Source organism: Carcharhinus amblyrhynchos, chromosome 34 (genome assembly GCF_965287045.1).
Source record: "Carcharhinus amblyrhynchos chromosome 34, sCarAmb.v2.hapA, whole genome shotgun sequence".
In the NCBI taxonomy this organism is placed as follows: Eukaryota; Metazoa; Chordata; class Chondrichthyes; order Carcharhiniformes; family Carcharhinidae; genus Carcharhinus; species Carcharhinus amblyrhynchos.
In genome coordinates this window covers 6,770,531-6,795,123 of record NC_137357.1, presented here as the reverse complement: position 1 = coordinate 6,795,123, position 24,593 = coordinate 6,770,531, and the positions used below count along the sequence as shown (strand labels likewise).

Sequence of the window (24,593 nt, the reverse complement as noted above, 5' to 3'; positions counted from 1 at the left end):
GGAGCCCCTCCCCCCCCAGCCCAGCCCTGAGTGAGTGGAGTGAGGGAGAGGGAGCCGAGTCGAGCTGAGCATGGCGGCCGAGGCCCCGGGCGCACTGCACACCCTGCCCCGGGGCTGGGAGATGAAGCGGGACCCTCACAGCGGCTGGCCCTACTACATCGATCACAACACCGGCACCACCACCTGGGACGACCCGAGGCTCCGCAGCGGCCTCCACAAGCAGGTGAGAGTGGGCAGAGGGGGACGGCGGGGAAAGGGTAGCCTGGCGGCGGGGCGGTGCGGGGCTGGAGCCGGGGAGCGGCGGCAGAGCGAGGCCGGGGCTGGAGCGGCGGGCGGGCGCCTTAAAGGGCAGGGGCACCATCACCATTGCGCATGCTCGTCACAAAGTAATCGGCCCAGTTTTGTTCAGTCTTAAAGGTAATGCTACTCACCCATTGCCATTGATGCTGGGCACTATCCCGTTGATATTGATGCTGGACACTAGTCCAATGCCATAGACCCTGGGTGCTGTCCCCCCATTGCCATTGATGATGGGTGTTCCCCCCCCCCCCCCCCGTTGCCATTGATGCTGGGTGTTTCCACGCCCCCCGTTTAGTCCAGACAAATATGAGATAATGCATTTTGAAAGGTCTAATGAAGATACAAAATGTACAGTAAATGGCAGAACCCTTAATAGTATTGATAGGCAGAGGGATCTGGCTGTCCAGGTACACGGGTTACTGAAAGTGGCCACGCAGGTGGAGAAGGTAGTCAAGAAGGTGTTCGACATAAATTGTCCCGTAGTGTCCAGAGATGTGTGGGTTAGGGCGATTGGCCGTGCTAAATTGCCCCTTTCGGTGTCAGGGGGACTAGCTCGGGTAAAATAGCGAGGCTTATAGAGATAGGACCTGGGTGGGATTGTGGTCGGTGCAGACTCGATGGGCCAAATGGCTTCCTGCACTGTGCGGATTTCTCTGATTCTATGAACAGCCTCACAAATAGCACGCGGTCAGCCTGTGTCACCGCGGGGGGGGCACAGCTTTTAGACTGCATGGACAGGAGTTTCTAAACTCTCCGCCCTGTGCTACCAGTGGTGGGGGGCGTGGGGGAAGATGAAGCAGAGGCCACATGAGGAGAAAGCGTTCCACGCCAGGAGTGGTTAAGATCTGGAATGTGCTGCCAAGTGTGGTGAAGGCAGATTCATTCCAGGCTTTCAGAAGGGGCTGTAACCACTCTCTGATTCAACTCTGTTGCGTGTGGTTTTAGTCTCTTTTTCTGAGGAAGGATGTTCTTGTTCTCAAGGGAGTGCAGCAAAGGTTTACCAGGCTGATTCCGGGGAGTGGGACTGATGCACGGGGAGAGGTTGACCAGGTTAGGATTGTTTCTGCTGGAGTTCAGACGAATAAGGGGGGGGGATCTCATAGAGACTTATAAAATTCTAATAGGAATGGACAGGGTAGATGCAGGAAGGATGTTCCCGATGGTAGGGGAATCCAGAGCCAGGGGTCACAGTCTGAGGATTCAGGGGAGACCATTCAGGACGGAGGTGAGGAGACGTTTCTTCACCCGGTGAACCTGTGGAATTCATTCCCACAGGAACACTGCCGAAACATTGAATATACATTCAAGAGGCGGCTGGATATAGCACTTGGGGCGAATGGGATCCAAGGTTATGGGGAGAAAGCAGGATTAGGCTATTGAGTTGGATGATCAGCCATGACAGTAATGAATGGCCGAACAGGCTTGAAGGGCTGAATGGCCCCCTCCTGATCCTGTCTTCCAAGTTAAGTGTCAGGTGAATAAACACCTCAGTGGATTTAATTTGGAGTGTTGTTTCTGAAATGGCCACCTTGCTCCATTCTTATACTTCTTTTTATGTTGATTTCCTGGAAGGTGATGAACTTTGCAGACTTTATTACCTTTCTTTCCTTTTCCAGGAACTGCCTTTTCCAGGATACGGCTCCAATTACTGGTATCCCACTGGACCCCAGACTCCATATCCGAGTAACTATCCTCAAATGCTGGACCATCAAATATCTCCGCAAGTAAGGAACTTTTCGTCTTTTATTCCAACCTCCCCCATCCCCCAGGAGGTTTAAACATAGCCAATCGTTGAGTCTGGGATTGAATCGAGGGGTTTCAATGGTTAATTCAGAACAATATGAGATGGAAAGGTAGAAATCAAACCATGTACCTGAGATCAAACTCATCCCAGTATTCGGTTATCAGATCAGAAACCCCAAAGTATATTAAATCAGATTCCACCCCAACAATTTGACCCTTTGGCATTTATGGGAGGATATATAGGGCAGGATTTTATGGCCTCACTCGTTCCAAAACTGTAAAATCCTGTCCAAAGTCAACAGACCTTTCCATGCTCCGCCCCTCACCCACTCCAACTCCTGTGGCAGGCGGGATGGTAAAATTCCAGCCAATGTTTCACTCCAAGCGTTATTCTGCTGACACACTGGGAAGCTTTTATCAAAACCAACTTTACTTAACAGCACAGTTTAACAACAACAAATGAATTAGCCTAATCTTTAACGTTTGAATGATACTTGAACATGACAAGATACAGTTCTTAACTGTTCACGAATCTCCGTGAGCTCCATTTCAAAGAAATGTTCCTCGTAAACCTCCTTTTTAAAATTAATTCGCAAAACATAGGCTTACTTGTTCAGACTTGTGTTGCCAGTTGTGGAGCTTTCAGACACCCCTCCAGAGAGAAACATCTTGCTTCTTTTAGAACCAGGCAGAAACTGCTTCTTTTAAAAATGAAAGAGAAACTGTGTTCTCCATACAAGCTTAGCTCCTGCCATCACTGTCCCTGTCAATCAACATAATCAAAACTCTATTATGACAATCAGAGGTATCCTAAGTAAACACAAATGCATTAGCTTAGTTTAAAGCAAACACTGAGTCTAAAATGAATACCTACCCTGTGCTCCGTTATCAATTTAGATCTGAATTCTAAACATATCCCTTGTGAGAAACATGAGGTATGTGAGATTCCAGTAGTGATCTGACCAAAGTGTTGGCCTGGATTTTACTGAGGATGGGGCAACTGACTCTGCCCCGTGTGCTCAACAGCCCTCACACAGGAGGCCAGTTTGCTTTATGCTTTAACCTGCTGGAAGTGTTGAGTGTGCTGGGAGCAGCAGAGTAACTGGGACCTTGGTGAATAAGAGTAATAATGAGAAGTCAAGAATGGCGAAGTAATGGACGGATCGATGGAGAGGGGAACCAGGTGAATTTAACTCAAACCAGGTCAGAAAGAGAGTTGGGGTCAAGAGCCTGAGAACGTTAGGAGTTATTAAGTCAAAATCTCCAACAACAATTTGCAGCCTGCCGGAAGGAGACACCACAGTTTGAACTGTTCTGAGCTTGAGAGGGTGACTGATGATACAGGAATGTCGAAGATACATTGAGAGTTGGCCCTGACTTGCTGCAGCTTATTTAGTTGGCTGTTCGGGAAGGCTATGGCCTTGTGGTATTATCGCCAGACTACAAATCCAGAAACTCAGCTCATGTTCTGGGGACTCGGTTTCGAATCCCTCCACGGCAGATGGTGGAATTTGAATTCAATTAAAAAAATCAAGGATTGAGAATCTACTGAAGACCATGAAACCAGTGTCGGGAAAAACCCATCTGGTTCACTGTTGTCCTTTCGGGAAGGAAGTCTGCCTTCCTTACCCGTTCTGGCCTACATGTGACTCCAGAGCCACAGCAATGACGTGCAAATGCTGTAAAATGGAGGGCAGTTAGGGAAAGGCAATAAATACTGGCCCCAGCTCGCCATGCCCAGATCCCATCAGTGAATGGGAGTAGAAGCTGAGGTATTAAATGAATACTTTGCATTTGACTTTACCACGGAGATAGATAATACACAGGACATGGTGACAGAGGAGAAAACTGGGGGCATCACAGCAGCACAGTGGTTAGCACTGCTACTTCACAGCTTCAGGGACCTGGGTTCAATTCCCGGAGTTTGTACATTGTCCTCGTGTCTGCATGGGTTTCCTCTGGGTGCTGTGGTTTCCTCCCACAGTCCAAAGATGTGTGGGTTAGGTTGGTTGGCTATGCTTAAATTGCCCCTTAGTGTCCTGAGATGCGTAGGTTAGAGGGATTGGTGGGAGGATATGGGGGTGGGGCCTGGGTGGGATTGTGGTTGGTGCAGACTTGATGGGCCAAATGGCCTCTTTCTGCACGATAGGGTTTCTATGATTCTATAGTAAAAACATGGATAATCCCATCGATGGCTAAAAATGAAGGCTGGATGGAACGCTACATTTTTATCCATTCCAGATCTACTCAGCTAATGTTCTGGGGACCCAGGTTCGAATCCCACCGCGGCACATGGTAGAATTTGAATTCAGTTTTAAACACGCTGGGATTAAGAATCCTGATGACCATTAAACCATTGTTGAAAAAACCCATCTGGTTCACTAATGTCCCTTTAGGGGAGGAAATCTGCCGTCCTTACCCAGTCTGGCCTACATGTGACTCCAGACCCACAGCAATGTGGTTGAATCTCAACTGCCCTCCAAGGGCAACTGGGGATGGACAATAAATGCTGGTCCAGCCAGCGACGCCCATACCCCATGAATGAATAATAAAAATTAATGTGCAAAGCTGCTTATTTTTCCAAATGGCCAGGGGGTTTGGAGGGGTGCAGCTGATTATCAAAGGTGCTATTTCCATGCCAAACAGGCCATTTACACGCAAATCATAGAATCCTTCCAGGAGGAGGCCATTCAGCCCATCAAGTCTGCATCAACAACAATCCCACCTAGGCCCAATCCCCACAATTCCAAGTATTTTACCCACTCTGACATTGAGGGGCAATTTTAGCATGGCCAATCAACTGAACCCGTACATCTTTGGACTGTGGGAGGAAACCGGAGCACCCAGAGGAAACCCACGCAGATGTGGGGAGAATGTGTAGACTCCACACAGACAGTGACCCAAGTTGGGAATTGAACCCGTGTCCCTGGCACTATGAGGCAGCAGTGCTATCCCACTGTGCTGCCCATTAATAATGGGTGAGGGCAGTAAATTGGCCCTTTGGCAGTCAAACTTGGGCCATTTCCTTCACAAGAGGCTGCAATCTATGTAGCCTGGCTAACCAGTTGCATCCTTCTCCGCTAACAGTCTCCATGTTCTGTAAGGCATAGGGGCAGAATTAGGCCACTCAGCCCATCGAGTCTGCTCTGCCATTCAAACATGACTCATACTTTTCTCATCTCCATTCTCCTGCCTTTTTCCCTGATCCCCTTATTAATCAAGAACCTACCTGTCTCTATCTTAAAGTCCCTCAATGACCCGGCCTCCACAGCCTTCTGCGGCAAAGAGTTCCACAGATTCACCATTCTCTGGCTGAAGAAATCCCTCCTCATCTCTGTTTTAAAGGATCGTCCCTTTCACCTGAGGGTGTGCCTCCTGGTTCTAGTTTTTCCCACTAGTGGAAACATCCGCTCCACAGTTAGATGCTGAGACCTGTTCCTTGCCCTATTTCGACTTGATGGGACTATGATATTGTCGCCATTAAGGAGTCCTGGTTAGAACAGGGAGAGGAATGGTTGTTGGCAGTTGCAGGGTATAGATGTTTCAGTAAGAGTAGGGAAGGTGGTAAAAGAGATGGAGGAGTGCCATTGTTAATCAAGGATAGTTTAATAGCCGCTGAAAGATGTGTTGAGGGGGATCTGCCTACTGAGGTAATATGGGCTGAAGTTAGAAATAGGAAAGGAGCGGTCATATTGTTAGGAGTTTTCTATAGGCCCCCAAATAGTAACAGATGTGGAGGAGGAAATGGCAAAGCAGATTATGGGTAGGTGTGGAGGTCACAGGGTAGTTATCATGGGTGACTTTAATTTTCCAAATATTGATTGGAACTTTTATCGGTCGAATAGTTCAGATAGGGCAGTTCTTGTACAATGTGTGCAGGAGGGTTTCCTGATGTAGTATGTGGATAAGCCAACAAGAGGTGGGGCCATATTGGACTTGGTACAGGTAATGAACCGGGCCAAGTGATAGATTTGTTTGTGGGAGAGCATTTTGGAGATAGTGACCACAATTCGGTGTCTTTCATTATTGCAATGGAGAGGGGTAGGGTCACACGGCAGGGCAAGGTTTATAATTGGGGCAGGGGTAATTATAATGCGATTAGGCAAGAATTGGGGAGCATAAGATGGGAACAGAAACTGTCAGGTATGGGCACAAATGAAAAGTGGAGCTTGTGTCGTTGATACGTATGTCCCTGTCAGGCAGGGAGGAAATGGCCGAGTGAGGGAACCATGGTTCACAAAAGAGGTTGAATGTCTTGTCAAGAGGGAAAAGGAAGCGTATGTAAGGATGAGAAGATGAGGTTCAGTTGGGTTGCTTGAGGGTTACAAGGTAGCAAGGAATGAAGTAACGAAAGGGCTTAGGAGAGCTAGGAGGGGGGCATGAGAAGCTCTTGACGGGTCAGATAAAGGAAAACCCCAAGGCTTTTTACTCTTTTATGTAAGAAATAAAAGAATGACCAGGGTGAGGTTAGGGCCTGTCAAGGAAAGTAGTGGGAACTTGTGCATGGAGCCAGAAGAGATAGGTGAGGCGTTGAATGAATACTTTTCTTCAGTGCTCACGAAGGAGAGGGACCGTGTTTTTGAGGATGAGTGTGTGATACGGACTGATAGAATGGAGGAGGTAGATGTTCTGAGGGGAGATGTATTAGCAATTTTGAAAAACCTGAAGGTCGATAAGTCCCCTGGGCCAGATGGGATACATCCTAGGATACTTAGGGAGGCAAAGGATAAGATTGCGGAGGCTTTAGCTTTGATCTTTGGGTCCTTGTTGTCCACGGGGATTGTGCCAGAGGACTGGAGAGTGGTGAATGTTGTTCCTGTCTTCAAGAAAGGAAATAGGAATGACCCTGGTAATCATAGGCCAGTTAGTCTTACTTCGGTGGTTGGTAAGTTAATAGAAAAGGTCCTGAGGAATAGGATTTATGACCATTTGGAAAGATGCAGCTTCATCTGGATCGTCAGCACGGATTTGTGAGGGGTAAGTCTTGCCTCACAAATTTGATTGAATTCTTTGAGGAGGTAACTAAGTGTGTAGATGAAGTTAGAGCAGTTGGTATCATATGCATGGAGTTTAGTAAGGTCTTTGATAAGGTTCCCCATGATGGACTCATGAAGAAAATAAGGAGGTATGGGATAGAAGGAAATTTGACCGATTGGATAAGTAACTGGCTGTGTCATAGAAGACAGAGTGGTGGTGGAAGGAAAATTTTCAGATTGGAGCCAGTTACCAGCGCTTTATCACAGAGGTCAGTGCTGGGTCCTCCGCTATTTGTGATTTTTATCAATGACTTGGAAGAGGGGGCTGAAGGGTGGGTTAGTAAATTTGCTGATGACACCAAGATTGGTGGAGTAGTGGATGAGGTGGAGGGCTCTTGCAGGCTGCAAAGAGACATTGATAGGATGCAGAGCTGGGCAGAAAAGTGGCAGATGGAGTTTAACCCTGATAAGTGCGAGGTGATTCATTTTGGTAGGACAAACTTTAATTTGGATTACAGGGTCAACAGCGAGGTTCTGAGGAATGTGGAGGAACCCAGAGATCTTGGGGTTCATACCCACAGATCTCTGAAGGTTGTCGCTCAAGTGGATAGAGCCGTGAAGAAGGCTTATAGTGTGTTAGCATTTACTAATAGGGGGTTTGAGTTTAAGAGCCATGGGTTATGCTGCAACGATACAGGACCTTGGTGAGACCACATTTGGAATATTGTGTCCAGTTCTGGTCACATCACTATAAGAAGGATGTAGAAGCACTGGAGAGAGTGCAGAGGAGATTTACCAGGATGCTGCCTGGTTTGGAGGGTAGGTCTTATGAGGAAAGGTTGAGGGAGCTGGGGCTTTTCTCTTCAGAGCGGAGGAGGATGAGAGGCAACTTAATAGAAGTTTATAAGATGATGAGGGAGATAAATAGAGTGGACGTGCAGAGGCTATTTTCTCGGGTGGATGTAGCTGTTACTAGGGGGCATAACTATAAGGTTCATGGTGGGAGATATAAGAGGGATGTCCGAGGTAGGTTCTTTACTCAGAGAGTGGCTGGGGTGTGGAATGGACGGCCTGCTGTGATAGTGGAGTCGGACACTTGAGGAACTTGCAAGTGGTTATTGGATCGGCACATGGAGTAAACCAGAATGATAGGGAATGAGATAGCTTGATCTTGGGTTGGGACATAACTCACCACAACATCGAGGGCGTGTGCTGTGCTGTAATGCTCTATGTTCCAAAGAGCACCCACTGACCTCTTGAACCGTGCTGACCTCTGTTCCCAACACAGCCTGTCACTTGCCAATGTCCTTGGCCCTCTCTTTCTCGCCACCACCATTCCCCAAACATTTCCGCTCGCCATCCTCCAGCCAGCTCAACCCCCACATCTCTACACTCTCCTCCTTAAATCCTAATGTGTCCATCTCCTTTCCCTCCACAGCCAGGGTTCTGGTTGCCTCCTTTGTGTCCCGACATCCATTTTTCCACAAGCCTCTGAGTTGATCTCCGTCCAGGAATTTGGATTGTTAGCGTTCTAAAAGGCGCTCTATCAATGCGGGTGACACTGGGTTAACGTGGGCCATGTCTTCAAAGTGCCACTCCTTGTTTTTCTGTTTAATCTTGAGGTGACACTCCAAGTGTGCGAAATTGAAGTACTCCAGATGATTCCCATGTCCCAGTGAAACTGAGACTGGAATTGCGAGTTCAGACTCTGAACAGGGTCTTGTGATCACATACAGATAGCAAAGCTGGCACAGCCTGCGATTGTTAGAGAATATTTTTCCCCAGCGCTCTGTGTGTCCTTCACTCCCTGAGGGGTTGTTTGAATCGCACTCTGGTTCATTATCCATTTGCTGCCTGATGGATATCAGTGGGGAGGAGAATTGAACAGACAACAAACAGTGGTTAAACACATTGCAGTCCGCCCGAGGTTATACTTGCTTTATCTGTGTCTCCCACTCTGTCTCTCCCACTCTGTCTTTCCCTGACCCCCCCACCCTCCCTGACAACCCACTCACCTCTCTCTCTCTTTTTGTCCCAGTGTAATGATGGAATAGCAGTGATATTGATGGGAGCCAGGAGCAGTCTGGAGACCATTCTCCTTATCTAGATGTTGCTGACATGTGTAGAAATCCAGTTCAGCGTGGGGGACTCTGAGTCACTGAGCTGAGTGTTATTTTCCCCAGCTCCCTTTTGGATTGGAGGTGCCACGGTGGTTAGCACTGCTACCTCACAGCGCCAGGGACCCAGTTTCAATTCCCGGCTTCAGTCACTGTCCGTGTGGAGTTTGCACATTCTCCTCTTGTTTGTGTGGGTTTCCTCCGAGTTCTCCAGTTTTCTCCCTCAGTCCAAATTTGTGTCGGTTAGGTAGATTGGCCATGCTAAATTGTCTCTTAGTGTCCAAAGATGTGCAGGTTAGATGGATTGGCCATGCTAAATTGCCCCTTAGTGTCCAAAGATGTGCAGGTTAGATGGATTGGCCATGCTAAATTGCCCCATAGGGGGGATTAGCAGGATAAATAAATGGTTTGATGGCAATGGGTGGGATTGTAGTTGGTGCAGGCTGAATGGCCTCCTTATCCACTAAAGGAATTCTATGATCTGCTGGGTGAACTGAGCACTCAATGGCAGACACTGCAGCAAGCATGTGTTTGATCCGTGTGCCAGCTTGGTGTTTCTCCATTGCCGTGTTTCTGGTTGAGTTTGGACAGCAATGTGCTGCAGTACAAGCAGCGACCACTATGCTGCCCGGGTCAAAGCGGAGAAATGTGCTGTCCTTTTCCCCTACCCACACTTGCCCTGTCAGCTTGTTGATCCCCAGTGACTTGGTGTTGTTGCACATGTATCAGTTCGGAGGCAGACACTCCTTTCCCCGGGGCAGTGTTGGAGCACTGTCTGCAATGATGACAGGGTGGAACCTGTGTGACTGCAGTTGGCTGGTGACTAACACGACCTTTGCTGCTACTCAGAGTCCATGAATCATCTGGAGCTCGATTGCCCAGAAGTGATGAATCACTCGCTGTGACGTTGCAGGGCAGTCTCCAGCCAAACTACAAGTTCATCAACTCCAACTTGTACTCAGGATGTTGCTGACAGTGAGAGGTCAAGCGCTTCGAATGGCTTAACCAATTTCAGCATTCCGGTGTCTGGCTGTAGGTTACAGGGGGTCTGCGATCAGCCTGTTCCAGTGTGCTATCTGACTACTCGCACTGTAGGTAACAGTGTGATCAGCCTGTTCCATTGTGCTATCTGACTACTTGCACTGTATCTGCTATCATTGTGCTATCTGACTCGTGCTGTAGGTAACACAGTGTGATCAGCCTGTTCTGGTTTGTAATCTGATTCCTTGCACTGTAGGTGACACAGTGTGATCAGCCTGCTCTGGTGTGCTACCTGACTGTAGCTGACACATTGTGATCAGCCTGTTACAGTGTGCTATCTGACTTGCACTGTAGGTGACACATTGTGATCAGCCTGTCCCGGTGTGCTATCTGACTGTAGGTGACACAGTGTGATCATCTTGCTCAGTTGGATTGAGCCCGAATAAAGAACAAACAAAATTTCAGGCCCTCCAAGCTTGCACTGACCATGCTGCCCGACTTAACTAAAACCCCCTCCTCTTCCGTGGACCATATCCCTCTATTCCCATCCTATTTATGTATTTGTCCAGACGCCCCTTAAAACTCACTACCGTATCTGCTTCTGCTACCTCCCCCAGCACTGAGTTCCAGTCACCCACCACCCTCTGTGTAAAAAAAAAACCTGCCTCGTACCTCTCCTTTAAACCTGTGCCCCCTAGTAATTAACTCTTCCACCGTGGGGGAAAAAGCTTCTGACTATCCATTCTGTCCATGCCTCTCACAATCTTGTAGTCTTCTATCAGGTCCCCCTCAACCTTCGTTGTTCCAGTTAGAACAAACCAAGTTTACCCAGCCTCCTCTCGTAGCTAATACCCTCCATGCCAGGCAACATCCTGGCAAATCTTTTCTGTGCCCGACTGAAGTATCCTGGTTGGGCTCATTCCCCAATACCAGGTCCAGTATGGCCCCTTCCCTCGTTGAAATATCTGTGTCCTGTTTCAAGAAGCCCTCCTGGATGCTCCTTACAAACTCTGGCCCCTCCACACCCCTGGCACTAAGTGAGTCCCAATCAATGTAGGGAAAGTTAAAATCTCGCACCACAACAACCCTGTTACTTCTACACTTTGCCAAAATCTGCCTACGTATTTGTGTCCCTATCTCCCGCAAGCAGTTGGGTGGCCTATAATAAACCCACCACAGTGTGAATACACCCTTCCTATTCCTCAGCTCTACCCATATTGTCTTGCTGTATGAGCTCTCCAGTGTGTCCTCCCGCAATACACCTGTGACATTCTTCTTAACTACTAATCCAACTTCCCCCACCCCTTTACATCCCCCTCGATTCCACCTGAAACATTTGTATTGTGAAATTTTAAGCTGCTAATCCTGTCCTTCCCTTAACCTCTGTAATGGTAACATCATCGTTCCTAGTATTAATCCAAGCTCTAAGTTTATCTGCCTTACCTGTTGCACTTCTCACACTGAAACAAATGCACTTCAGTCCACCAGACCCTCTCTGATTAGCAACCCCAGCCTGCCTGCTCTTTCCGTGAGTCTTATTGGCCCTATTGTCTGGTTCCCCCGTCAGCTAATTCGCCTTGGCTTTGGGTGTCTCCTTCACCACCACCGCCCCCGAAACTAGTTTCAACCCTCCCGTGTGACACAAACAACCCTCCCGGCCAGGATATTCGTGCCCTTCCAGTTTAGATGCACCATCCTTCTTGTACAGGCCCCGCCTGCCCCGGAAGAGACCCCAGTGGTCCAAGTGTTTGAAACCCTCCCTCCTACGCCAGCTGTTTAGCCATGTGTTGAGCTGCACTATCTTCTTCTTCCTAACCTCAATAGCACGTGGCACAGGGAGTCATCCTGATATTACAACTCTCGAGGCCCTGACACCAGATCTTTTGTTTCCCACTTGGTAGATGTTGCTGGTCCGACTTCTCCCAGAATGCCCCAATTAAGTCCCTCAGCCACTTCACTGGTAATGTTGTACATCGAGGGGAGATGGTGAATCAATGGCATTATTGTGGACTTGCCACCCAGAGGTTCTGGCCACTCATCTGGGAACCCAGGTTCGCATCCTACCACAGTAGATGGTGAAATTTGAATTCAATATAAAATATCTGGAATTAAGAATCTACTGATGACCATGAAACCATTGCTGATGGAAGGATGGAATTTGTATTGCAGCTGTATAAGGTGCTGGTGAGGCCACACCTGGAGTACTGTGTACAGTTTTGGTCTCCTTACTTGAGAAAGGATACACTGGCACTGGAGGGGGTGCAGAGGAGATTCACTAGGTTGATTCCGGAGTTGAGAGGGTTGACTTATGAGGAGAGACTGAGTATGCTCATTGGAATTCAGAAGAATGAGGGGAGATCTCACAGAAACATATAAGATTATGAAAGGATTAGATAAGATAGAAGCAGGGAAGTTGTTTCCACTGGCGAACTAGGGGGCATAGCCTCAAAATAAGGGGGAGCAGATTTAGGACTGAGTTGAGGAGGAACTTCTTCACACAAAGGGTTGTGAATCTGTGGAACTCCCTGCCCAGTGAAGCAGTTGAGGCTACCTCATTGAATGTTTTTAAGGCAAGGATAGATAAGTGTTTGAACAGTAAAGGAATTAAGGGTTACGGTGAGCGGGTGGGTAAGTGGAGCTGAGTCCACAAAAAGATCAGCCATGATCTTATTGAATGGCGGAGCAGGCTCGAGGGGCCAGATGGCCGACTCCTGCTCCTAGTTCTTAGAATTGTCGGAAAAACCCACCTGGTTCACCAATGTCCTTAAGGAAGGAAATCTGCCGCCCTTGCCCGGTCTGGCCGACATGTGACTCCTGAGTCACAGCAATATGAATAACTCTTCAATGCCTTCAGGGATGGGCAATAAATGTTGGCCCAGACAGCGACTCCCACATACCATGAACAAATGAAAAAACACGAGACCCCAAATTGAGGGATTAAATTTTTGCTGACTGTGGAATCTAAGCGCTGTAAAGTCTGACATCGTCCCATCTCACACGCCACCTCCCCTCATCTTTCCTTTATCCTTGAACCAGTTTGATTGCATCTCTGTCTTCCCTGCTCGAGCCCCTGCCTCTGCCTGACGCCCACCCACCCTGCCTTAATCCCTGTGCCTACTGACACCTCACTAACTTTATAGGGTGGCACAGTGGTTAGCAAGGCAGCCTCACAGTGCCAGGGACCCAGATTTAATTCCCAGCTCGGTCGACTGTCTGTGTGGAGTCTGCACGTTCTCCCCGTGACTGCGTGGGTGGGTTTCCTCCGGCTGCTCCGATTTCCTCCCGCACTCTGAAGACGTGCAGGTTCGGGGGATCGGCCATGCTAAATTACCCTCTCGTGTCTAAAGATGTGTGGGTTAGGTGGATTGGCCGTGCCGAATTGCCCCTTCGTGTCAGGGGGATTAGCTAGGGTAAATACGTGGGGTTATGGGGATAGGGCCTGGGTGGAATTGTGGTCGGTGCAGACTCGATGGGCCGAATGGCCTCTTTCTGCACTGTAGGGATTCGATGATGTTAACGTGGCCTCATCACCCTTGTTGCTGCTCTGAACTGTGCCCGTGGCCCTCACTGCCTGTCTGTTAGTGTGGTCAGTTGTACTTCCAGCTACTGGCCTGCACACCACCACCACCACCACCACCACCACCACAAAATTGCTTGCTCCACTTTGACACATTCCTCTTGGATCCCGTGGTGCCATCCAGTTTTGAATCCCATCCCTCCTCTGTAAGATACTCTGGGGTGACTGGCCTTGTTCACTGGGGTGTGGGAATGTTGGGATCTCATTGTGTTTGACTCTGCTGGAAGTGTTGACTCAGGCCAACAGAGGCGATTGGCTGGCACCCTTGGGGAAATGGTTTGGCAGCGGGCAGGCACCCCCCCCCCCCTTAAACAGGTGAGGCCTCTGAAGCCAGGCTCACGGCCAGATGTCCCTGTCTGTAACACTCCTGAGCCTCACAGCCGATCCCCTCTTCCCCAGGACCCTCTGACGCTTTGGGCATCTCATCTCATCTCATTCTCCTGCCTTTCTCTCTCTCTTTCCCCCCCCCCACCGACTCCCCGCGTCCTGCTTGTTTTCTGAATCCCACTCTCCTATTCCCTGATCCTGCCCATTTCCCACTGGATCTGGACTCTTCCCGTGTGTGTGTATGGGTGTGGGTGGAGGGTAGCAGGGGTGGGACATGTTTAAAGGCAGCTTGCTGTCCAGCTGCTGTGGTGACCTCACAACTGCTGAGTGACTGACTGACTGACTGACTGCTGCTGTTGTGTCACTGGGCTGGAACTCGGTAAGGCCACAGCACTGCGAGTGGGGGAGGGAGCTGCTCCGGGAGGGGTGGGGGAGAAAGAGGGAGCCTCATGTCTACGTCTGCCTGAAAGTGAGAGCCGGTGATGGGGGGCGGGAGTGTTACCTTATCTATTTTACCTGGGCGAAATCGTTGACACAATGCTACAAAGGTCGATGGCACATTTCCTCTATTAATCTGTCTGCACTGTGTTTGCAGGGTCTTGTCAACGGTGTTTTCCCCTCTGCGAGAGCCTCGTCGCCAGGTCGAATCCCAGGGAACACTTGGTATCCCCGCGGAGCAAGCGAGAGCCTCTCACCCGAGAGCGCCGCGAGCGAAACGGTCCAGTCACCTCAGCAGCAGCAGCCGGCGTACCCCCAGGTGTCACAGCAGCAGCCGGCGTACCCCCAGGTGTCACAGCAGCAGCCGGCGTACCCCCAGGCGACACAGCAGCAAGCAGCGTACCCCCAGGCGTCACAGCAGCAGCCAGCCTACCCCCAGGCGTCACAGCAGCAGCCAGCCTACCCCCAGGCGTCACAGCAGCAGCTAACGTACCCCCACCCACCGCAGCAACCGGCGTACCCCCAAAGGCAGCAGCAGCACTCCCAGAACCAGCCGCCCTATCTGCAGCAGCCCTCGCAGCAAAGCAGCCTGTCCCGGCCCCCCAGCAATGGGCACGTTACCCCGGCTCAGTGGGCCCACTGTCAGACTGGGCCCCCCACCCAGGGGCTGCCATCCCGGGCCCAGACGCCAGCTCACCCAGCGTACCCAGCTCAAGGACAGAGGGTAAGTCTGGGCGCCCCTGAACTTCAGTGTGGTGAGAGGCTGAAAAAGGTGATTAAAGCTGAAAGCTTATTGATGAGTGTCGGCTTACATTAACACCGCAATGAAGTTACTGTGAAAATCCCCAAGCCACCACACTCCGGCACCTGTTCGGGTACACTGAGGGAGCATGTGACTTGATTTATTATTGTCATGTATTGGGATACAGTGAAAAGTTTTGTTTCTTGCATGCTATACAAACAAATTAAATTCACTGGAGTTTAGAATAGTGAGGGGGATCTTACGGAAACTTATAAAATTCTAACAGGGTTAGACAGGGCAGATTCAGAAAGAATGTTCCCGATGGTGGGGGAGTCCAGAACTAGGGGGTCATAGTTTGAGGATAAGGGGTAAACCTTTTAGGACTGAGTTGATGAGAAATTTCTTCACCCAGAGGGTGGTGAATGTGTGGAATTCACTCCCACAGAAAGCAACTGACAAACAAATTTGTTTGTATAGCGCGCAAGAAACAAAACTCAACCTTCATAGAGAAGGAAAGGAGAGAGTGCAGAGTGTAGTGTTACAGTCATAGCTAGGGTGTCGAGAAAGATCAACTTCATGCAAGGTAGGTCCATTCAAAAGCCTGACAGCATCAGGGAAGAAGCTGCTCTTGAGTCGGTTGGTACGTGACCTTAGACTTTTTTACCCTTTTCCCAACAGAAGAAGGTGGAAGAGAGAATGTGTGGGGTCCTTGATGATGCTGGCTGCTTTTCCTGAAACTGCAGGAAGTGTAGACAGAGTCAGTGGATGGGAGGCTGGTTTGTGTGATGGATTGGGCTATGTTCATGACCCTTTGTAATTTCTTGCAGTCTTGGGCAGTAATTAATGAACCACAGTATGAATTGTGTCCAGTTCTAAGTGCTACACTTGAAGTGCAGAAAAGGTTCTCTGGACAAGAGCAGAAAATGCTGGAAAATCTCAGCGGGTCTGACAGCATATGTGGAGACAGAATTGAGCCAACATTTCAAGTCTGGATGACCCTTCCTCAGAGCTCCACAGATGCTGTGAGCCCTGAGGAAGGGTCATGCGGACTTGAAACATTGACTCCATTCTCTCCCCATAGATGCTACCAGACCTGCTGAGATTTTCCAGCATTTCCAGTTTTTGTTTCGGATTCCAACAATCTGCAAGTACAGGTGGCACAGTGGGTTAGCCTCACGACACCAGGGACCCAGGTTCGATTCCCGGCCTGGGTTACTGTGGAGTTTGCACGTTCTCCCCGTGTCTCCTCCCACAGTCCAAAAGGCATGCTGGGTTAGGTTCGTTGGCCATGCTCAATATATCCAAACAGGTACCGGAGTGTGGCGACTAGGGGATTTTCACAGTAATGTCATTGCAGTGTTAATATAAGCTTACTGTGATACTGATAAATAAACTTTACTTCACTTTAGTTTGCCTTTATCATCGGATCACGAGAATTGGTTTACTGAATTGATACCTGGGATGGCAGGTCTGTCATATGAGGAGAGATTGAGTGGGTTGGGATTAAATTCACTGGAGTTTAGAAGAGTGAGGGGGATCTTACGGAAACTTATAAAATTCTAACAGGGTTAGACAGGGCAGATTCAGAAAGAATGTTCCCGATGGTGGGGGAGTCCAGAACTAGGGGGTCATAGTTTGAGGATAAGGGATAAACCTTTTAGAACTGAGGGGAGGAGAAATTTCTTCACCCAGAGGGTGGTGAATGTGTGGAATTCACTCCCACAGAAAGGAGTTGAGACCAAAATGTTGTGTTTTCGAGAAGCTGTTGGATATTGCACTTGGGGTGAAGGGGATCAAAGGATATTGGGAGTGGAGGGGGTTCAGGATATTGAGTTGAATGGTCAGCATGATCATAATGAATGGCAGAAGTGGCTCGAAGGGCCAAACAGCCTACTCCTGCTCCTATTTTCTATGTAGTGGTTCCAGGGATGAGGGGCTGAGTTCCGAGGACAGATTGGAGAGGTTGGGACTGTTCTCCTTGGAGTGGCTAAGAGGAGATTGGATAGAGATGTTCAACATCACAAAGGGGCTGAACAGAAGAGGCACGGAGAAATTGCTCCCCTTCATAATAGGATGGGTTACCAGAGGGTATGGATTTAGGGTGGCACAGTGGTTAGCACAGCTACTTCAGAGTGCCAGGGACCTGCCTCGGGTCACTGTCTGTGCAGAGTTTGCACGTTCTCCCCGTGTACGCGTGTGGGGGTTTCCTCCAAGTCTTCCGGTTTCCTCCCACACTCCAAAGTTGCACGGGTTAGATGGATTGGCCATGCTAAATTGCCCTTAGAGACAGGGGGGGACCAGCTAGGGAAATGCATGGGGATCGGGCATGGGTGGGGTGGTGGTCGGTGTAGACTCGATGGGCCGAATGGCCGCCTCCTGCGCTGTGGGGATTCTATGAGGACAGCAAGGCTTAAGAGGAGGGAGTTTCAGAGTAACTGAAGACTTGGCCCTTGAACATGGGGGTGATTTTGATTGAGGTGCAGTTCGTCACATTTAACCAGAAGGACGTGGATGCTTTGGAGAGGGTGCACAGAAGGTTCGCCAGGGTGTTGGCTATGGAGGAGAGACTGGATAAACTGGGATTGTTTTCACTGGAAAGACAGAGGTTGAGGGGAGACCTGGGAGAGGTCTACAAAATGATGAGGGGCACAGATAGGGTGGAGAGTCAGAGGCTTTTCCCCCAGGGTGGAAGTGTCAATTACAAGGGGGCACAGGGTTCAAGGTGAAAGGGGGGAAAGTTTAAGGGAGATGTGCGGGGGATTTTTTCATGCAGAGAGTGGTGGGTGCCTGGAACGTGCTGCCAGAGGAGATGTGGAACATTAGCAATATTTAAGAGGCATCAAGGGAGGAAGTAGAGGGATAGAAACTGCGTATCGGTGCAGGCTTGATGGGCCGAAGGGCCTGTTGCTGTGTTGCTTTGTGCTCTGATTGAAGCCCTGGGTTTCTGACGATGTTCAGGTCTTGCTGCTCATTCACCTTCCGCTGAGACGGTCTGTATTTCTTTCCACGCTGAACAGGAGGTGTACGAACAACAGCACCAGTACCCTGTGACCACCCCCGCAGTACCACTTCAGAAGCCCGGACTCGGCACCTCAACAGTCCGTCTACCCTCCTCAGCACCAGCCTGCACCCGGCCACAAGCTCAGCCCTGGTCGCCCTCAGCTCCAGCGCCCTCGCTGCCTCCGCCGCCCCACGACCTGTGGGCCCAGGCCCGAGCCACAGGACTGCCGTCGTCAGCGGAGCAGTTCCCTCATGGCATGCCGCCGTTCGGGGGCAGCGTTGTGCCAACGCCAGGGTGGCAGAGGCGCAGTCCGTCAGCGTCTGTGTACGAGCAGAAGGTAAGAGCATGCAGGGTGGGCGGGCGGGCGCGACGGAAACTCCCCTCGGAAAGCTGTCCCATCCCTGTCAGCAGTGCCAGAGGTCGTTCATCCTGCATTCGCCGCTCCAAAATTTCCAAACAGGGCAGAGAGTGTAAAATTTCTGAGAGTCAGACTCCAGGTGGGATTCCCCCCTCCCCCGGCTCACATGGAATATCTTCCTACAATGGGGGCAGCTTGCTGGTGAGATGGGCCCATCTCACCAACGTCTATGATGTTTTAAAGCCACAAGGAATAGGAGCAGAATTAGGCCACTCGGCCCATCGAGTCTGCTCCGCCATTCAATTGTGGCTGATACTTCTCTCATCCCCATTCTCCTGCCTTTTCCCCTGATCCCCTTATTAACCAAGAACCGATCTATCTCTGTCTTAAAGACACTCAGTGACCCGGCCTCCACAGCCTTCTGCTGTGCCACAGATTCACCACTCTCTGGCTGAAGAAATTCCTCCTGCAGAGGAAGACCATTCGGCCTATCGAGTCTGCATTGACCACATTCCCGTAATCCCACATCTTTACCCTAGTTAACCCCCCTGACACTAAGGGTGCTTTAGCATGACCAATCCACCTAACCTGTAGATGTTTGGTTACTAAAGGGCGTTTGAGCGTGGTCAGTACGTTTAAGTGACACATCTTCAGACTGTGGGAGGAAACCGGAGCAGCCGGAGGAAACCCCGCAGACATGGGGAGAGCATGCAGGCTCCACACAGACAGGAATCGAACCTGGGTCCCTGGCACTGTGAGGCAGCAGTGGTAGCCACTGTGCCACCATTATCCTGGATGTCAGTACCACGAGTCCATCGCCTGCCCTTGCTGTTATTAGAAGCAGTTGCGCGCACGGTAGACTGTTTCTCCGTGTTGTCCCCACCCCGAAACTCATGGGATTAATTAGATTGATTTGGTTGTTGCCAGTGAACGGACTGCCCCTGTTTAAACAGTTCCCCTCTCCCCCTCTCTCTCTGTCCTCCAGGAGCTCTCGTATCCCTGAATCACCAGGATCTGCGGTCCCGCCTCAGCACCGCCAGCTACCCAGGGAGCGACCAGCAGCCCGCCGGCTACACCCCGGCCCAGACTCCGGACCCGCTGGCCGTCCCGTCCCACGGACAGAGGGTGGAGTACAGCGCCCCGCCACGGTGTACAAGACCCGCCCGGAGGCCAAGACAGCCCGGGAGAAGGCCGCCCCGCCGGCCGACAACGGCCTGGAGCAGGCCGAGGCCTCCGGCCACCCCGGCCACGTCAAGGTGGAGCGCGTCCTGGGCCACGTGCAGCAGCTGGAGGCGGAGGTGAACCGCTTCGACGGCAAGCGGGGGGACAAGACCTACCGGCTGCTGGAGGAACTGCTCACCAAGCAGCTGCTGGAGGCGGACTCGGTGGAAACCAACGGTCAGGAGCACATCCGGCAGGCCCGTAAGGAAGCCGGTGCACAAAATCCAGGGGGTGCTGGACAAACTGGAGAGCATGGCGGAAGTAGAGGGAGGAGTGGGGGGCGGGGGGGGGGGGGCACGGGCAGGCAGGCGCACACAGAGAGAGAGACCGTGCCGGCCAGTCACTGTGTGGGACGTCGGAATTTTCCACAACCTGACCGATTCACCAGGGAGGGGGACACGGATTAGCGGAACTGGACAAGCGGGGCTGGAAAGAGTGGGGGGGGGGGGGGCAGGGGTGCCGTTACCGGGGAAATTCTGTGGAGAAATGGGACACGTACCGGTGAGGCAAAACGAAAACCCCACTCGCGCGCGTGCACACACGAGAAACGAAGGCAGCGCGCTCAGACAGAAATCTCTCCATTGAGGAGCAAGTGTCACTCGAACGGTGAGCGTCGGAACAAGGTGCGACCGGGTTTCTCTTCGAGGCAAATCTCGTACGTCTTTGTGCGGGGCGACGGACCGATTAAGCCTTCTGTTGCATCCCTCCCTTAAAAGGTTTCGCTGTGCGGAAGCGGACGCAGTGCCCGAGGGGTGACTGACGACGAGGCCCCATTCGGAAAGACGATACGGTGACCAAACCCGGCGCTGCAGAGGCCAAACCTGTGCTGTTTGCTCGCCGTGGGGCCAGCCTCCCCCCTCCTCACCCCGCGACATTCCACAGCATTCCACTGCCCCCCCCCATCCTCCTCCTCCAGCTGCCGGATCCGGACGCAAGCAGCAAACCGCTGGGAAGGTTGAGCCGGCCGGGTCTGTCCGGCGACATGGGGAACGCGGAGGGGGAAGGAAGCGACCGCTGGAATGGCAGGCAGCAGCTGCGGAGACGGGGCTGGGTTTGGAGCAACAGTGCTTCAGATGTGGACTGGCTGATGGGTACACCGTTCGCCCCCTCCCCACACACACACACCCTGTCCGGCCTGCACAGCAGTTGTGAGTATTGCGTTTCTCGTTAGCCACTGGCCTGACCTTCACACCCCTCTTTGTTGCATTGGAGTTGGATTCAATAAACGACCAGCTGTAAGATCACTGTGCAGATGATCTGGGTTGGCCGGGACGTTGGTTCACCAGTGCTGGCCGTGGGGACAATCACAGATGGCTGGGGGCGCACAGGCGGTGGCCAGGGCTCAGTGCTGGCCTTCTTGCACCAAGCACAGCAAGTACCACCAGATCGTCAGAGGTCTCGACCAGACCACTGGCCCTCCTCCCATCCGGAGTTATTGTACGTTCTGTTCACTGATGACTCTGAAAGGCTGCTTTAAGGACGCGTGTCAGACTCCGCAAGAGATTTAATTATTTCTTTTAAAGCATTGGTTCTGTCATTTCTCCTTCTCCCTGACCTCCCCCCCACACACAAGTTGACGTGTGTGGATCTGGCTGGAGAGAGCTAGCAAGGTGCTGTGAACGTTGGCCCGGCCAGTCCCCCCACTATCCCTATTAAAGATTTACAGGGTGAGTGCTGCCTGTGTGAGAGGGGGCAGACTGAAGTGAAGCCGCAAGCCAAGGCCGCTTTATTCTCTCTCTCCATCTCTGGCAGCAGTGGGACAAAGTGACGGTGGAACTTATACTCAACTCTGCTGCCCTCCGCTTGAGGTAAGTGGGACAGGGGGGAGTATCACAGCTCGCCGCCACTCCTTCACTTGACACTGGGGTTCAGACAGTTCTTAAGCTGCAGTCACTGGCCAGTAGAACGGAGGGAGCCGTTCACTCTGCCGGTTTCTGTTGCTCCGACTTGTTCCTTTTTTGCGACCAGCCTGATTTCCCCCCCGTCCCCAGCACCCCTCCTCACAGGTCTTGAGATTGGCAGTGTCTGCTCCCCCCCCCCCCCCCCCCCCCCCCCCACACACACACACACACACACACACACACACACACACACACAGCGCTGCAGAGCGTACCAGGAACCAGCCTGAACAAATCAGTCGTGTAACATTCTCATTCCAATCTTGTTTGTCGATATGTCAGGAACACTCCTTTGTCTTGGTGTTTCGATTAGTCTCCCCCGTCGCCCTATGAGTGGGGAACCAGGCAGGGAGAAAGCTAGGCTGAGCTGAGGTGCAACTCAGTGTGCACCTTCTCCCGGTGCTTGGGGGTGGGGAGGGGGAGGTGGTTCTGCATGACAGGTCCAGAACAGCAGGGTCAGAGAGAGAGAGAGAGAGAGCACCGTCTTGCTTTGACAGCAGGGAGATGGTAAGATGAAGAATGGATGCAAACTGAACTCCACAACCAGAGCAGTAGAACTGACAATGAAATATTCAGAGATGTGGCTCCTCCTCTCGTTCCCCCTCACCCCGAACAAACCCACAGGAATCGGAGAGGGTGGGACACGGACCACGTAAAGGTGTGCTGACCTGGCGTAGGATTTTCCAGCTTTGGGACGAACAGGGCCAGAACATCCTGCTCTATGTATCTCTACCACCACCACCACCACCACCATCATTCCCCACCCCCTCTACTCCACCAGCCAGTTGAAAATACGAGTATTTATAAAAAAGGATGCACTTGTACGCATGGTTTGTGGATCAGTGACAGACCCACCCCCAGAATAGAGGGGGTCTGTGTACAGCTCTCGTCTCGGGAATACCGAGCGTGAGTGTCCTCGCCACGGATTCTCAGAGCACTTTCAATTCTCTCCACCCTGCTCCTTGCCCCCCCCCCCTCGGTCTCAGCCTGCGTAGCAAGACCCCCCTCACCCTCATCCTCACCCCCCCCCCCCCCATCCTTCTGGTGACTGGAATGGATGTGAAGTTTGCTGGAGCCTCCACTTATCAATGAAGTTGGGGGGGAGGTGAGGGTAGTCTTGTGTGAAATGTCTTGTTGTCCTTTGGATACACCAGGCGGTTTTTTATATATAAATAGCTATATTCTATATGCATGATGGAACATTTTATATTTTGTTAAGAGTTGGAAGGGTAAAGTTGAATTGGAACACAGCACTGGCCGGGAGGGGGTGGGGGGGGGGGGGGGGTGGGGGTCGGTGCCTGAAGGGAGAAGCAATCTCAATCTGTCGGCGCACGCACGCACACACACACAGGAGCGGGGGCACGGACCTTAATTCTCACATTCCGAGTTGAAGTGTTCCAGCACCGCGGTCAAAAATCCCTTCGTCCCTTTGTTCCCCCCCTCGTTCTCTTGTGTAACGATCTCAGGTATTATAATCGGTCAGTTCCTTGGTCACGCAGTGGTGGTGGGGGGGGGGGGGGGGGGGAGGGGGGGACGTGTGTGAGTGGGCGTTCTCTCGCTTGCCTGGACAGAGGCGATTCAAGTGTTTCTTAAAAATTTAATTTTTTTGATGAAAATATTATCTTTGATATCAGAGTTAAAATAAAAAAGGCGCCACTGCTTCTTTGTGAGATTGGCTGAGTTGTACGTTAGCTGTGTGCCGCTGTTTATTACCCGACCCTTGTAATGTACTCAGAGTCTTGAAAAGTACGCTTGTCTTCCTCTCCCGATTTGTGCAATAAAATGTCTGCTTGTGTTCCATTCTGCCCTGTCTGATTACTTAGCAACGAGAAACCCAAGGGGTTTCTTTAAAATTATTCATTCATGGGACATGGGCATCACTGGCTGGGCCCAGCATTTATTGGCCATCCTAGTTGCCCTTGGAGGACAGTTGAGAGTCAATCCCATTGCTGTGGCTCTAGAGTCACGTGTAGGCCAGACTGGGTAAGGACGGCAGATTTCCTTCCTGAGAAGAAACCAGATGTGTTTTTCTGTCAATTCATTTTGCGGTCGTCAGTAAATTCTTGATTCCAGAGTGAATTCAGATTGAACCATCCACCAGGGCAGGATTCGAACCCCGACCTCAAAACATTGGCTGAGTTTTTTGAATTAATGGTCTGGCGATAATACCACTGGGCCATCGCCTCCCCTGAAATAAAAAAAATTGTACATAGCAAGCTCCCACAAACAGCATGTAAGCCAGACCAGGTAATAACGGCAGATGTTCTTCCCGAACCAAAGAGAAAATGCTGGAAAAATCTCAGCAGGTCTGGCAGCATCTGTGAGGAGACAAAAGAGCTGATGTTTGGAGTAGGTGATCCTTTGGGATCATTGCTTTGTCAAAGGGTCATCTGGACTCGAAACATCAGCTCTTTTCTCTCCTCACAGATGCTGCCAGACCTGCTGAGATTTTTCCAGCATTTTCTCTTTGGGTTTCAGATTCCAGCATCCACAGTAATGTTGCTCTCATTCCTTCCCTGACCAGATGGGGTTTTTTCTGACAATGGTTTCACCGTCATCTGTGGATTATTAATCCCAGAGTCTTGCAAAGTAGAAGGAGGCCATTTGACCCTTCCAGCCTGACAGAGTCTTTCCCGAAAGGACTGTCCGATCACTCCCCAATCCCGGGACTTTTCCCACATGGAGAGATGTGGATGAAAGGAAGTTTGCCCAGAGGCCTGTTTTCCAGGAGGAGAGGGTTAAAGACATTTGTATCAATGTTGAGGTGAAGGGGGATAATCCCGACAGCTGGAGGGGAGAAACAGATTTCCTGGATTATGGGAGCACAGATGAGTGTTCAACCCCACTTTCCAATGAGCACAGCTCACTGCCTCTCTTGTTCTCTTAGAACTGCATCTCCTTCCTTTTCAGATAA

General features: G+C 50.9%; 1 pseudogene across 1 annotated transcript; it reads left to right on the top strand.

The window, feature by feature from the left end:
• On the top strand, window positions 1–24,593 carry LOC145361260 (uncharacterized; annotated as a pseudogene). The gene is made up of 8 exons (XR_013889821.1): window positions 1–223; window positions 1,917–2,024; window positions 14,617–15,183; window positions 18,219–18,539; window positions 19,546–20,042; window positions 20,698–20,832; window positions 21,534–21,589; window positions 24,590–24,593. The product of XR_013889821.1 is annotated as an uncharacterized LOC145361260 (transcript).